Source organism: Pseudopodoces humilis, chromosome 7 (assembly GCF_049639895.1).
Source record: "Pseudopodoces humilis isolate 2021_Gansu_Grassland_sample_001 chromosome 7, ASM4963989v1, whole genome shotgun sequence".
NCBI classification, from domain to species: Eukaryota; Metazoa; Chordata; class Aves; order Passeriformes; family Paridae; genus Pseudopodoces; species Pseudopodoces humilis.
This window is the reverse complement of record NC_142206.1, coordinates 36,479,765-36,496,126: the sequence shown is the minus strand read 5'-3', so window position 1 is coordinate 36,496,126 and position 16,362 is coordinate 36,479,765. Positions and strand designations below refer to the sequence as shown.

Genomic DNA, 16,362 nt, shown 5'->3' with positions numbered 1-16,362 from the left:
ATCAAAGAAAGGACAGAAAAAGGGCTAAAAAGCATTTCCTGGAAGAAAAAAACAAGAAAAAATTACATCCTGGTATGGGTAGCTACAACTAATTTCACTGATCCACAGATCTGGATCATTTCATATTATTTCGCTTCATGAGCAACTGCAGTGTAGAATCCAGGACTCAACATCATAAAGCTTAGTTTGTTGTTTGACCTTGTACAAGCTATATGTGTCATTTTTACCTGTGTAAAACAATACAGGTTATCCCCTTTCTAAAACTGCAAAATGAGAAAGAGAAACGGCATATATAAGCAGCAAATAATATTCTGCATAAAAATTATCCAACTTAAATAAATGCCAAATGCAACTATATACACTTGTTCAAAAACTGTGCATGCAGGTATTGGTTTTGCTTTTTTAAATGCAAGCATTCTTCTGTCATGTTTGAATGCCAACTGATGCAGAACTGCAAAAATGCGTGGGAATTTTAACTCTGAGCCAAAGAAACAACTCTTACTTACCACAAAATGTAATGTGCAGAACTAGCCACAGATTAATTATTTTGTTTTCCAATTGATGTGACTAGAAAAACACAGTTAACATGCAGATTCAAAATAACCTCACAATTGTTTTTTGCGAGGAATTATGAATCCGTTTTTCTTTATGTATTTCACCAAATCTGTAAATACAAGGGAATGATGAGATGGCTCAAACAATAATCTGTAAAATCTTCCAGCTCACTTACACTGACCTTTAGGCTAAAAATCCTCAGAGTAAAAAAGAAAAAAAGAACCAACCAACCAAAGAGCGATTAAAGAATGATTAAGTATTTTGTGCGCCCATTAGGAGAGACGCAACGCGGACGCAGGGGAGGAAGAAGCGGCGGGAGCGGCACCGCGGCGCTCCGGGGCGAGCGGGACCCCCGAAGCGCGCGGCGCTCCCGCGGGCCGGGAGGGCGGGGCCGCGCGCGGCCAAAGCCCCCTGGCGGCAGAGCCCGGCCGGCCGCGGGCCCCTGCCAGCATTCCTGCCTTATCAGCCAGCAGGAATGCACCGCGGGCCCGCTCGCACGGCTACGTCATGGCCACCGACCCGGCCGTTCGCAGCTCGCACGACGGAACCCCGCCAGCAGAACTTCGCCACGGGTGTTCGCCTTCCAAAGTGCCACTCTCTCGGAGAAGGTCACGGCGTGTCACCCCCAAGAACGCCTTCTGCACAGAATCCTAAGGGAGCACCGGGAGCAGCCTACTAAACGGAGTGATGAGGAGCGCTTTGTGAAGTTTTATGCGAAATATTCCTGAAGGATAAGATGCCAGTACGTGGGATTTGTCTTGTGTCAAGAAAGTACTTTTGGAAGCCTTAAAATAGCGTCAGCATCCTTTTAGTATAGTTATTAAACATCGTGGAATTATTTTTGCACTATTTACTCAAATAACAAGTCCCAACAGGGAAACTTACACAGAACAATCTATTATTATGATCAGTGCTTTTCTTTTCTACAAAGTCTGCAAGCGGAAAAAAACACCTACAAGCTTTAGGAAAGCACATAGCTTGAAAAACATGTGAAGCATTTGGTTCTGTTAGTGCTAAATATAGCATTTTAAAACAATTTAGTCTGAGCCTAAAGTATTTAATTGGATTATGTTACACATGCAACACCTTAGCTAAAGTAAAGTCCAATACCAGGGAGCGGTAGGCATTTGGTTGCAATTATTTACAATTTTACAACAATGGCAGCTGCTTTAGATAGGGATACTTTAGAGGAAAAAAATGCTATTTAGCTCAGTATGTTCCCGGCTAACAAGTAACTTATACTAAAACACATTAGTGATACTGTAACAAATGCTTAAAAAATTTCCCATACTTTAAGTACCACAGACTTAAAAAAAAAAACACAACAAACCCTTACATTTCCATCATACTTTCTGAGCTCTAGTAACACTGAGTTTTAGTACAGCACTATAAATAGAATGTTACAAATTTTAGCACTTCTTAAAAATCATTTTAAAAGTAGCACAGCAATGAAAGTAAGTCCTTACAAAAATACACCTGGATGAATATGTATAATAACCTTAGTTTAGATAAGTACTATAAATAAGTATGGGTTTTATCAGGAGGCAGTTAACTCTGGTCACTGATGTCACTGCTGAAAACAACTGTCATGCGGAAGCCTCTTCAGAAGGTAAGACAGCACAACTGACAAAAAAGCCACCTATAAATTCCTCATTCTTTATGAAATAAGTAAACAAGCATCAGTGCTGCAACTGGCTTCAATGCACAGGTTTAAAATGGACGTCCAATTGACCAGCTAACGTACTGTTCTCTTTACTGCTTTTACTCTGCAGTGTACAGTTTTCAAATTTCTGTCAAGGATCTTTATTAAGAAAAAAAACAATCCTTCAGTTTATCTGCATGACACTAAACTAAAGAATACATACATACCCCCACAGGCCTATTTTGGTCTAGATTAAAAACGTTCCCCTCCTACTTATTAAGGAAATATTCCATGCTGATATCAAAAGCGATACTGGAGAGAGCAAAAGAGGGGTGTACGGAGGGGTGGGGTGTATTATAGGGAGAAGGTGACAAGTATGTCTTCCATTTATAACTATATAGTCCTGCTCCTTTTTTAAATTAAAGCAGTGCTCCATACTCCTTACGTCTCACAGCTACAACACCATGGCATTACATCTGTATGTCTCTGGTGATTCCCTTGGGTGGAGAGAGTCTAAAGGTTATGCTGGTTGAAGGGATTCAAAACGCTTGAAAGCTGCAACACTGCAACTGGCTACCCTATTCCAAAGCCTTAAAATCCACCTGGTGGAAAAACAGAAATGCACACACATCATTAGGAGAGTGAAGTTTTCTGAAATTTAATATCGAGCAATATTTGAAGGTGAAAGGAAGGAGGAGGGGAATGGACAACTGTTCAAATTTAGAAGAGGAAGAAAAGAACAGAGAAGGCGTGAATGAGTATTAGGGGGTAATGAAGAGGAAAATAAGTACCGAGAAAGGAGAAAAGGGGGGGAAAGGCAGTGGGAATAGAAGAGGGGAGGAAGCTGAAGGAGTAGGCAGAAGGGAATGAGGAAGGAAGAAGAGAGGAGCAGGGAAGCTCCCCTTCCTGCCTTCCTCCCTCCCTCGAGAGCCGTGACCAGCTGGCAGCCTCGTACAGCAGGCTCAGACCCTCCCATTGCTCAGGCCTTCATCACCTGTCTGGGACCAGGCACTCCGCTCCCTGCCCTTCCCGCCTGCCCTCCGCGGCGCGGCGGGGCCGAGGGGGCCGGCCGGGGGGCGCGGGGCCGCTGCCCGCTCCCCACGCGGCCCCCACCCTCCGAACTGGTTACAGCCAGCGGCCGCCGCGCCGGCTCGCCGGGCTGCAGCCGCCTCCTCCCCCCGCTCCCCTTCCGCCTGCCGGGCCGGCCGCCCCGCTTCAGGCCGGGCCGGCTCCCACGGGACCGCATTCCTCCCCTCACCTCGCGCCGTCGGGATCCGGCTCCTCGGCGGCGGCGGGAGCGGCAGCATTCCCGGGACGCTCTCTCCACGCCGGCGCCCCCGGCGGCTTCCCCTCCCCGCGGGGCTCTCTCCGCTCTCCGGCCCGCAGCTCCCGAGCGCTCCCGGCCGCCGCAGCCCCGTCCCGCCTCTCCGCTCTCTCCCCGGCGCTCAGTAATGGCGGCCGCCGAGCCTCCCCCGCTCGCGCTTCGCTGACGGAGTCTCTCTCTCCCCCTAACTTTACCTCAGCAGCTTCCCTCCCCTCCCCCCTCCCTCCCGCCGCCGCGGCTCAGCGCGCGCCCGCCCGGCCAGCTGCGCGTGCGCGGGAAGGAGCCTCTTCCTGCTGCCGCTGGATTCCCTGGGAAGCCTGGGAGGGCGCGCGCGGCCGGCACCCAGCTGCGCGCGCACGCGTGCCGCCCCGCCTCCCCCCTCCTCCCTGGCCCGTGCGGGGGCGCGCGCGGCGCGCGCCTGCTCGTGCTCTGGTGGCCGAACGAGTAGCGCGGGGAGCCGGGAGCCTTGGGGATGCGGGTTCGAGTCCCGCCTCGGGCAGCGGCGCAGCGGCGCAGGCCGGGACGCCGCGGTGCCCCGACGTGAGAGCGGCTCCGAGGTGTGGAGGTGGCCACGGGCTTGATTCCGGGCCACCGGCTCTGTCCGGTGGGGGCCAGCCTAGGCTGGGGCCTACCCTGAGCGTACATCCAGCAGCGATGACTCTAAGGGAGGAAACTGGTGCTTGACTGGGATGGAATTAAAAGACGCCAAAATGCTGCTTTGGCCAGCCCTGTGCTCCCAGCTCCTCTCTTGCCCGGCCGCCTATAACTTCTCCCATTTCCCAGGTTTGGCCGGTGTAACACAGCACTTCTTTCGATTGTTAATCATTAAAAAGAGAAAAAGCCCTGCAGTGGGGCTGCTTGCAGCCACCAGGTGAGACAGCCACCTTTATCGGACAACGCGTAGGACACGTCCACAGGGCACACCGGGCTCTGCACAGCTTGGGAACCACTGTAGGACATCCCTTCACAGGGCACACCGGGCTCTGCACAGCTTGGGAACCACTGTAGGACATCACAGGGCACACCGGGCTCTGCACACCCTGGGAGCCACTGTAGGACATCCCTTCACCGGGCACACCGGGCTCTGCACAGCTTGGGAACCACTGTAGGACATCCCTTCACAGGGCACACCGGGCTCTGCACAGCTTGCAGTCATGTTAAGCAACCCAAGGCAGCACAGGCACTCGAAGGGTCCCCACATGGCTTGCAGGAGGTGAAATCCCACTCTCAGAGCCTTCAGGATTGTAGACAAACCCCAACCCCACAGGGATGGGGCTGAAGAGCTTGATGCTCCTGCCTCTGGAGCTGGGTTTCCTCAGGCAGTGGCAGGCGAGGCATGGCACATATATAAAAGAGCTGGTAAGCAGGTGCTAATCTATTCTATCCACCACAGGCCACGGAACATCTGTGGTCATCATGCACATGCACCTTATTTCTGTGCACGCAGAAATGCATATTCTGTGCATCATTTATTACTAAAGATCGTTTATATGTATGCATACAAAGGAACAAATTAATATTTTACTAGCAACCTCATTCTTGGCACAGTCCAAGATTTGAATGTTATATTTATAATCATAATATTTAATAACAATATGGTTCATTCTGTGCAATTTTACATACTGTATGCACATCTTAAAGTTTTACGCCTGAAAATTAGGAAATTAAAAGATTTACAACATCAGATCATTCCTAAAGACACATTGCCTGTAAACTTGAATTTTTGAGAAAATTCTAAACCGCTAAACCTTTTTGTGTTAGATTTGACCGAACAGCCTAGCATGGACACTGCCTTACACAAGAATATTTGTAGAAATACTAATCTTAGGTAGATCCACATTAAAAAAATGTTAAATTATTTAACATTGTAACTGCAGCATTTACTCAAGAGTTTTTGCAGTCCCATCCTAGTTTAAAAAAATAAGGACAAAAAAGCAAGCGAAACAAGCATAAAACCAGAACTTAATTTTGAATTACCTGATTTTGTGGTTTGTTGGTTTGTTTTTTTTTTTTGGGGGGGGGGGGGATTGAAAATAGACACTTTGGAATACTAAAGTCCCATTTCATACTACCAGAATCAAAAGCTTATATTCATATGATTGAAAAAAACTTTTGAGATTTCTTAGCTTAACACAAATTTAAAGGAAATCTGTATCCTTCTGAAACTCTGCTTAGGTACTAATTACCATAAACATTAATATTAGAGAATTTTGGTAAAGCTCCATCATATAGGAGATCTCTCATGTAGGAATTGATTGAAGAAATTAGTTTGATCCTGATTTTAATTTAAACAAAAAGCTCAGTAAGGTGAATAGGCTTGGGAATAGCAGGAAGTTTTTCTCAGTAAGCTCAACCCTGAAGCATCCAAGGCCAGCGAGGAGTGCCTCAGCTGGAAACAGCTGGCAGGGTCACTGGCTGCATGGGATGTGGAGGGACCCTCTTCACAAGGATAAAGAGCAGGCAGATTAAAGGCAGCATGTACCCCAGCTCCAAAAGCACTCCTTGCTGAAAGAAAAAAACAGGCTTTCAGGCAGAATTAGATTGGCTAATTCTTCTTTCTCTGATCCTAAATAATCCTCCAAAAATTAATATAACACAGGAAGACTGTAAAGCCAGAAATTGATTTTCATGTAGATTTCCTCAAATCAGATCACCATAATCAGAGGACATCTGCTGTGCAGAAGCTCACTTTGCTTATGGCCTTCCAGGAAGCATGCAAAAGTTCTGCCAGGCTGCAGCAGGCATCTTGCTATGGTATTGCAGAGCTTATTAAACCCCTTGATTTTGCATAAAGCTACAAAAAGTCAATAATTACGTCAAATGACCCAACAAGCAGGGTTCTAAGCAGATTCATGACACAGTGGTTTCCCTAGACTTTTTAAAATTTATAAATCTGCAGTTTAATGTTAACTATTGGGTAGAGATACACCCATAGGTCATTTCAGATGCATATTAAAAAGACATGCAAGGTTTGTTAAGTTTCATAGGGAAAGTGGTGAGAAAATTACAAATCCATGAGAAAACAGATAGTTTTATGCCTTTATGAGGGCATAATATTTAGATTTCTAGGGCTACTTAAAGATTTTATGTCACTAATGAAGTAGTAAGATAAATGAAAGCAACTCCATCCAGGTATTTTAATATAAAATTTTATTAAAATTGTTCAGAAACATTTCTGAATATTTTTCAAAAGAAATATTTTTAAAAGTCCTTTCAATGACTGAGTAAGATACAGGGAGCACAGCAACTCAGAGAAGGCATAAAAATAAACTATAATAATGAAAAACGATTAATAATTTACGTAGGTTAGTGTTTTGTAAATTATACAGAAAGGCAGTTCAAAGAAATGTTTTAGTAAACCTTCAGAAACTCAGAAGAAAGTCATAAATGATTTGCAACATTTGTTATTTATAATGACTATTGTTAATTGAGCCTTTCCCTGTAGCAGATTTCCCCATAGAAATATCCTCATACTTTAAGGGCTGATTATAAACACAAATAAAGTAAGCTCTTGGTATATCTCTAGTAGCCTTGCACATCAATTTCCTCTGATTCTGGTGATCTGAAGCCAGATGGGAAGCAAGTGCACATCTCCTCCTGCTTCTGGAATTGGTGGATTTTAAACCACAGATGAGCAGTGCACATACTTCTCATGGGTACAGCATTTTCCTAATTGCCCTCACTCCCACATCACTGCTTTCATTGCAGCACTTGGAAGTGCAAAACAAGCAATCTTACCAGTGTACTGAACCAAAAATCGATGTGCTGTTGGTGGCTGCAGAACATGAAATCTGCACATATTATTTTACTACAAGCTGCTTTTCAGACCTCTTCCCCAACATCCCTCATTAAACAGGAGAACTGCCAGGTCTGTCTCACTTCAAGGGAAAAGGATGTTTTGCATAAAGTTTAAGAATCAGTGTTACAGCACCTTCTTTGTGAGAAGATCTTCACACACTTTGAAATTGTTCTACTATCTATGCTCATGTTAATTCATTGTGCTCCATGTAAAAACACTTGTATACAGGAAGAGAGGGAAAAATAGAAGCATAAATACTCACACCATCATATCACATTGTTAAAGAGAGCCTGTTTGGTTTCTAATAGGAATCATTTAGATAAATGCATTTACTTACTAAGAGACCCACATCACTGCATAATTCCATGGCATTGAGGGGAAAGCTCACCAGCACTACTGGTTTTCTGATCATCAGGACACTGACAACACAAGGAGCAGGTAGAAAACTTAACTTTCTTTACCTTTCTCCTACTCCACCCTTGTTTTAGTTTGAGGGTTCAGGTTTTGGGGTTGTGGTTTTTTAAACAAATATTTCATTCATTTTTTAAATTAAATACTACATTGATAACCATTTTTGATTAATTTGGATCATCTACCGTTTCAAAAGAAACGTCAAAAGCATGATTAGTGATTGCAATAAACCTGGCTTATGCAAAATCAAGCATTCACATAATTCACACATTCAGTATTTTGTGCTATGAAGGCCTGCTCTTTTCTAAGCCTTGCTGTTTTCCACTCTGCTGGTATGAACCCCATGACTTGCAGGGTCTGGAAAATCCCAAATGAGTGCAGAAAGATCTAACAGAGCATGAGAGGGAGACTGAGAAAAAATACAGAATCCATAATTCTTCTTTAAAAAATTAACTGGAAAAGAAAATTAGCCAGATACCTTACATGTATTCATTAGTTCAGGAGAAGAAAGAAAAAAAAAACAAAAAAACCCCACAAAACTTCCAGAGTAGGTTTAGCACTTACACATATATATATATATATATATACATATACATATGTATATGTATATATGTACACTAATGAAACCTGAACACTGAGGAGTGAGTACCAGGCTCAGAGAACATAGAGGAGGAAACAGAGAATTGTTTCGGTTTATTTCACCTATAACGAGGCACTCTTAATTCCTGTCCCAAGCCCCTGACTGTTCTAGCCCAGCCTTACGGAAGCCTTGGCCACAGCAGAGCACCAAGGCACCCACAGCACCCTGCAGCCTTTGCCAGCACCCGCCCAGCATTCTGCCCAGCCCACAGAGGGCCCTGCTGCCAGGCTGGGTGCCACTTCCTACAGACTTATGGATGATACCTCATTTCAGTACAGGCATCAGTCTGATGAAGGGAGAGGATAGATTTGTATGAACAACGCCTCTTCTGTTGCTTGCTCGCTCGTTGAAATCAGTGAGTTGAAGCACTGGGAGCTGCTGAGAAGAGATTACACTTATCACAGGTGAACCAGGAGAGGGCTGTGAGAAGAAGATACCAGAAAATACTCATGGGGTCAAGGTCATAGAGAAGGCTTGCTTCTGCTATCACCATGTCTCCCTGTGAGCTTTCAGACAGCTCAGGCTTTTCTGTTTAGAGGCGCATTGGCTATAGGAGTACAGGGAGAAGAGAGATTTGAGAGTGAGAAGGTTTTCTTGATTGCTTTCTGCTAAGTAATTAGTATTGATATGTTTTTGTTTCAGATGCCTCAGGGATAATAGAGCTTTAGGAAATGGGTGGATTTCAGTTGCCTGTTTGCTTTACAGCTATAACTGAGAATTTCTTTTTCTAAAAAGGGGGGAAAAAAAGGTGCTAAATGTGCCTCGGGAGAGGTGATGGAAAATATTATGACACTAGTCAAGATGATTGCAAACACGGTGAGGCTGAAATGTGTTCAGCTGACCTAAGCATGAATAATACATTGCTTCATTTGACTACAATATTTCTGGTCAAATTCTGAACATAACAAGGTGATTTCAATAACCAACTTATTGTACTATCAGATAGTAACAGTTTAGATGTTACGAGAAAAAAGATGCTAAATACTACATTTCTAAAGAAACTGTACTAAGCATTGTGTTTTAAAGCAGTCTTTCTTAGAGGGCAAGCACTTTTCCTTCTCTAATGAAATGTTGTCAGAGACTAGTTTTTTTAGTATCAAAAGAAGAGAAGATTCCTCCAAATTGCAGTCATCAGAGGAGATTTAAAGGCAACAAATGCCTAGGAAAGGAGTAGGGAGTATGCTCATTTTAGCAACAGATTACAATTACAAAGTGATCACACCATTGATCATTGATTTCTACTATTGCAGCTATCCCTGTAAAGGTATTTTACTTAAGTAGAAATTATCTTAAATAGCTAATCTAACACATAGAAAGAATATTCACCAACTACCAAGCTGCAATAGTTCCAAGACAAATCACAGTTATAGGACTGTATGTGCTTGTGTCTTCCCTCCCCACATGTAAAGGTAGAGGTAGGAAAGAGGTATGTGGAAAGAGCAGCTGAATCTTGCCTTAAAGGCTGGAGAGACAGAATAGGCTTTTCTTTTGTATATGCATCTGGATCCTGGGCAAAGGCAAACAAATATCTCTTCTGGAAATCTACTGTTTGTGCATATGTATTCTGTTTTTCTTCACCAAAATAGTATGTGGCTCTTCTATTTTTAATTTTTTCCAGTGTGAAGAACACAAAACAGCCATTATTTTCCTAATAGGAGCTAATTGTCTTCAATAAATACAGATCTATATTCTCTTGCCCAGTGTTATGAATCCAGTATTCGGTCAGGTGCAACTACATTAGGAGAGTTCAGACTGAAATCGTAGTAAGTTAATAAAACAGTAAACATTTACTTCTAAAACTTGGATTCTAAGCTATGACTCTGAAATGGGTTCTATATGCCTATGACAAATACTTTACATGCTATATTAAAACATATATGCATGAAAATAGTCAGTTGAGCAAACATGTCTTAAACATGTCTTAAAAGGTGTTGCCAAATAAAAGCCCAAGTTATTATCCACCTACAATAAACAGGAAAAAGATCTTTTGTTGTCATTGTAAGATGAGTTAATGGATTCATGTGAACACATTTAAATGCAAATCAAAATTTATTCATGTAATAGAATTTTTGATATTATGGTGTACTCATCTATTTTTTTTTCAAGGTAATTTCTGCCCAAATTTTGAAGAAAAAATTGCAAAACCTTTGGATTTAAATCCTTGGTGTGAAGAACGTGCTTTGGGGCTGGATAACACTGAAGAAATACAACTATGGATATCCTCTGGAAACCTATTTTTCCTGCATGTGAGTTCTATTTTTTGACCAAAAATGTATGTGGCTCTTTAGCCTGTATGAAGAATGCAGAACAGCCATGTCTTCCTAATACATGGTAATTGCCTTGAACAGATCCTCAGTTCTCTCCTTTTGCACTTTTTTGGTATCAATTCAGGATAACAGGCCTGTTTTACCCATTCTCCATCTGCAGATTTTACACACTGCAGTCAAGATAACTAATCTAGGGAGTAGAAATAACTTAAGCACATATACATTTACGGGAGCTGTCCCAATAAACAACAGCATAGACATTTTTCTCATTTGATATCTGAAAAGCATGAAAGTGGTCCTTTCATATGTAAAATCTTAAAATACCTATCACTTATAAAAGTTACATATTTACCTAGCTAACATGACAATCAGTGCTTCCACTGCAAGCTTTTTTCCCTGCTTCCCTGCCTTTCCAGTTACATACGCTTGCGCACACTCACACAAGCACCACGTCAAATGGTCCAACAACTGGCTGAAAGGCTCGGCTAGCAAGGTTTTGTTGCTGAACAGCTGCTCTCCTCCTTTAGCGTATTCATGAGCCTGCCAACTTCTTCCTTGTCTGACAGTGAATCTGTTGTGCACATGAAAGAGGTGTGGCACTCCTCTCTGTCTCTGAACACGTGAATAAGAGAAAATACAGTGTTTGCTAAACACTAGGTATCATTATTGCCATTTTGTTTTCTTATAATCTAATCCTTCTTAACCAAGTTTCATCTTTATAAGACTGAAAGGAAAACAATCGTGTCAAGTGATAGATGTATTTGTGTATTAGACACCTTATTACATCAAACAACTAATATGGCACAACATTACTTTTGCAATTAGGGGAATTTTTCTTTTTAGTAAAACAGAAAATTCAACACATTTCAATAATTCTGGGTGCTATGAGATACATCAAGCATTTAAACTGTATTCATAACTTTAATACAGGCTTTCCTATGTAAATAATTTTAATTAGAGAAGCTACAATGATTATATCCTGTTATAAAAGCAATATGTTTTTTAAAAGTCAGTCACTCCTCAACAATCACGTGTCTGAAATTTTGTGCACTATAGCTATAAGGAAAAGTAAGTACATTCCTTGAATTCCTGCTCACAAAAGTCATCTCTTCTCCTAGGATGCTCCTTTAAACTTCTATTTTGCCTGGCAAACAAATCAGATTTTTCAACAAAAAGAGTCAAATTATGCAGGAAGTGGTTTACAGAATGAAAAATTTTAATAAATATTATTTGCTCATAAAATATATGGAAGGAATATCAGAATTGCTAAATGTAATTTAATACAGTCCAGAAGTGAAGTGATTAATATTTTATAGAAATGTCTGTATTTCGAGACACATTAATCACACAGATTGCATTCAGGAAACTGACTGGTTGATTTTGCTCTTTGCTTTAAAAAAGAACATTTATTCTCACTTTTCTAATAGTATTTTAGCTTTGTCTGAAAAATAAAAATAAGAGTTCATTTCTATTTCAAGTTAAATGCATTACTTGAAGGACTTAAGTAGTTGATGGGACAGTTAATGGTTGCCTTGTTTCAGAAGCTTGCCAGCAGCAGGGCAGGCCATTTTTGCTGAGGAATACCCTACAGGAATCCATTAGTGCCCTTAGTCTCAACTGGGTTCAACTAAGTCTGCTGTTTAGCAAGTGGGATATTTGCCAATATCTCCACAAGGATCCAAATTTCTCCCATGATGCACATATATGATTCATTAATATAATAAGATGCAAGCAGTGTGTGGCAAATAAGATGCTCAGCAGAGCTGAGCCAAACCTACATCTAGGATACAGATAGAAGAAGAGCTCTTTCCCAGGTACTTACAAGGTTCCCCATCTTACATTGGGGTGTGCAACCCATTGTGGCCAACAATGGAATAAAACAACTCTTTTTCCACTGTCAAAAACTCTTTCTCCACTAGGAGAGGTAAATAGATTCTCTGGCATTTGCACCTTTGTACATCACACAAATTGTTGAATCTGCCTCAGGCTGTTAAAATTCCTTCCAAGAGTGCTCTGCAGAAGTTACTGTTTCTGGTCATGGAATGGAAGCATGTATTGGTTTTGCTGTTAAATTGCTTTGTGGAATCAACTAATTGCTATGGGCTAGATTCAAAAAATATGAGTACATATACAAAACAGAACACAGACACATGCAGAAAACACCTCCCAACCCACTGTTGTCAGATCACTCTATGTTGCATTGGACAGAGAATTTCCCCAGGAGTAATGAATTCTGGCCCTCTATTCCAGTGCTGTAGACTATTTCAGTCCTTTTACTTTCCTCTAGCAATTGTCTGTCATGGGGTGGATAGGAAGACCAGTGTTTCAGCATCTTCCAGTCTAGCAAGTGCTCCAAATACAGTGCCAGGCTCTTCTTCACTCGCTTAGGAATCACATGAATCTTTCCTTCCATTGTGCCCAGTGACACAGCTTCATCAGAAACATTTTCCTCCTTTCAATGGTTTGTTCTTTCTAAAAATAAGGAGTTTGAATAAAAGAAGTTTGAATTTTCACCGTCTGAAGAGAAAAGGGGAAGACACATTGACCATACCTGCTTCTCTGTTCTCCTAGATGACTTTCCACAGCACTAAGCTCTGTGAACTAAGAGGCACGGCCACCTCCAAGGTGGCTTCCAAACTTCCTTTGGGCATCTTTACATCAGTTTCCATTCACCAGATGGTGCTCTGAATAGCAAAGCTCCCTGAATTGCTAAAGGGAACTTGAACATCTAGCCTGGTTTTGAATTGCATTCTTAGCACCAGGTGCCTTAAACTTACAAGCTGTACACCTAATTTATAGGTACTTCTGCCTTTTACTATGCATACTTCTTCATTTTTAAAGCTTAGATTTTCAGCTCAGATCCACAAACCAATTGTAATGCAATCTCTCAGGTTATTGTTAGGCTTCATAATTCCAGATCTGTAAAAGGCTTAGAAACCATCAGAAAAATTCACTCTTGCTATCATTATTTTTCTTTAAGATAATGCGTCTGAACATTCCTTAGTGTTATCTTTCTACATATTGGTTAGTCTTTTGAGCCAAGTTCAACATATAAAGTTTGAATATGTAAAGCATATATTTCAGTGACTACAGGGCCACAGCTTCTCCCCATGTGATGGGTAAAAGAAAACGACTTTAAAAGAAATAACATCCGTCATTACTTTTCTGAGCTTTTCTTTTTCTGACATGCTCTTCAATTCCAGGTAGACACTTAATGATTTAGTAGGTAGATTAAGTGATTTTATTAGGATCTGCCGTATGTAAAAAATGTTTTAAGTTTCTATTTGTACATGAAGTCTAGAGTAAATAATACATAGAGACCCCTAAAATACAAAAGTTGTAACATTGTAAATTATTCAGAGATAAGACAAAGCATTAATTTATAAAAATATTTCCTATTGCTGGGATTTTAAAGTGAGGTAGTTCAGCTGTTCAAAATCGCTTGCTTCTCCCCTCAATTAAGATTTTTAAGTGAGTTGATGTCACTTTTTATGTACCTTGAAAATATTAAGGTTTTGTTTTATATGGTGCATTTGGGAAATAAATTAATGGAAAGGTAACAGAAACACAATTGTGAAGAACTGCTTGACTGTGAAGGTTTCCTCAGTTTATCCCCATACACTGAGGGTCCTCTGACTGCTTGCTGCTCTTGCACTTTAATATGTTGGCAGAGTCAGTGGAAATTGCAGAAGTGGTACTAGGGAAAGCCAGCACAAAGTAATGTAAAAAAACCTGCTTTTACTGTAAATTAAACTTCCATTTTCATGAAAATAGAAACAGTAGTTGCACTGATCACAACATACACAAAAGCCCTCTGATTGTCAAATCCAGGTCTTAGGAGCAGAACTATTAAATTCATGGATCAATCCATATTTTACAAAGGAGCAATGGCTTAAAGCTACATGTGAAGTATTTTAACAGTACCATCAGACATCAGCTTGCAAATGACCACGAGACCATCCCTGTCATAACATTTAGTATTATCATTTCATTTTAAAAGATCAGATGTTACTGGGGACGAGTAAAGTAAAGCTATGTTCCAAAGTTCTCCAAACAAATTTTAAAGATTTTTCAACAAGTATTTCTCCTAAAATGCTATTAAAAATCAGATTTCTAGTGAGATTGCTGATGTCCTTCAAGGATCTATGCTGAACAAAGAAAACTTACCTTTATAAAGGATAAACATATCACAAATGGAATTTTTATTCTTGTTTTTTATCACCTCCAAAAATTATACAAGCCTGTAAAACCACATTCTGATACTGCCACTTCTAGCAAGTTTTACCCAGTATTTGACATTGACATAGTTTTCACAACTTTATTTTCAAAAATAGAAATAGTGAATGTCTCAAAAAAGGAAAAAAAACTGGCTCAAGCATAGCCTGCCAAAGACGGCAGCACAGAAGTACACAGAAAAGAGCAAAACACTTAACTGAAACTTTCTTTGAAATCTAAGTAGGACAATGTCCTTTTATTCGTCAAAAAAGTGGTTAGCACAGGAACTTACTATCTCCTCATAATCTGCCAGGTAAATAGTAAGAAACATTTTCTACTGTCTCCAGATTCCTAGAAGAATGTGCATATTCCTTTTGTATGAGGACTTTTCAGCCCTGATGTAGAAATGTGACCTTTTTTGCTACTACTTATGGTTTTTATCCAAGAATTGTTAAAGCCTCCTGTGAGTACAAAATGCTCAGTTGCTGCTTCAGAGAGCATTTCACCTGGGATTCAGGCAACTGGGTATTTTTAAGTTCAAAGAATTTGTTCGTGCAGCCCCATGGCCTGGCAGCAGGGCTCTGTCCATGACCTACTGTCACAGCAACATTTGTCATGTTGAATTCTTCCGTCTGCTAAGCCAGGATTGAAGGGGATCTCAAGGTGCACAATTGACAAGGCTGAGACTTTCTGGCCTTGCTCCAAGCACTCCCTGGAAGGCAGCAACCAATAGCTTCCTCTTCTTCCAGAAGCTACCTGAGATCAAGCTCCTGCACAAGCTAGAACTCTTCCACAAAAGCAGAAAAACTACAGATCTTGCAACCTATCATGGAGTGACACTCCTGGTTTACTCTTCCATCCCCAAAGCAATCTTGACAAGTCCCCGTGGTGGGTATAGCAAAGAGAGGTACAAAGTTGCCTTTGGGGCACTTCCTGCCAAAGGTACCCTTAATAGCACATTTAGAAATGCATTGGAAATACTATATGTCATTTTTAACATGCACTGGGGATCTGTCAGGAAGATGTGGAGATTGCACCTGAAAGGTCAACAGACCTAAACCATCCTTCTTTTTTAATCAGGACTTCCTTACCTGGCAAGAGGTGACTTAGAAAAAGGATCAAGGTTCATGGCAAATAACATCTGAGTACAGGTTCAGTGCACTGGTCTAAGGTAATCTTTGTACAGACCCACTCTATCTGACCCTGCTTTAAGCAGGACATTGCTCCAGACAAGGTCTAGACATCCCTTCCAAACAGCATGACTCTCCAATTTTACAAATACACATCAGTATAATAACACTGCTAGCTCGTCTGGACTCAGAAAGTACTAAAAAATCTATATGCCTGTTCAGAATTTACATTCTAAATGAGAAAGGCTTTGGAAATGCATTTCAAGCTTGGATGAAAGTTTGAAAAGCCTGTCTCGCCCTTTATGCTTTACTTCTCCATCAGAATAAGAGCTGTCTTTTTTATGCTCTCTATTTGTTTGCACTGGAGAAGACTTGTATA

At 41.2% G+C, this 16,362-nt stretch overlaps 1 protein-coding gene across 2 annotated transcripts in view; it reads right to left on the bottom strand.

Annotated features, from left to right (window-relative positions):
- Window positions 1-3,709, bottom strand: part of ARHGAP5 (Rho GTPase activating protein 5) — a 47,092-nt gene extending 43,383 nt beyond the window's left edge. Inside the window, exon 1 of one of the 2 annotated variants that reach the window (XM_014249905.2) lies at window positions 3,456-3,709. The gene's annotated coding sequence lies outside the window, so the exon portion shown is untranslated. The remainder of the gene's footprint in view (window positions 1-3,455) is intronic. The other variant, XM_005520308.3, reaches the window with a different exon arrangement.
- Window positions 3,710-16,362: the final 12,653 nt, after the last annotated feature.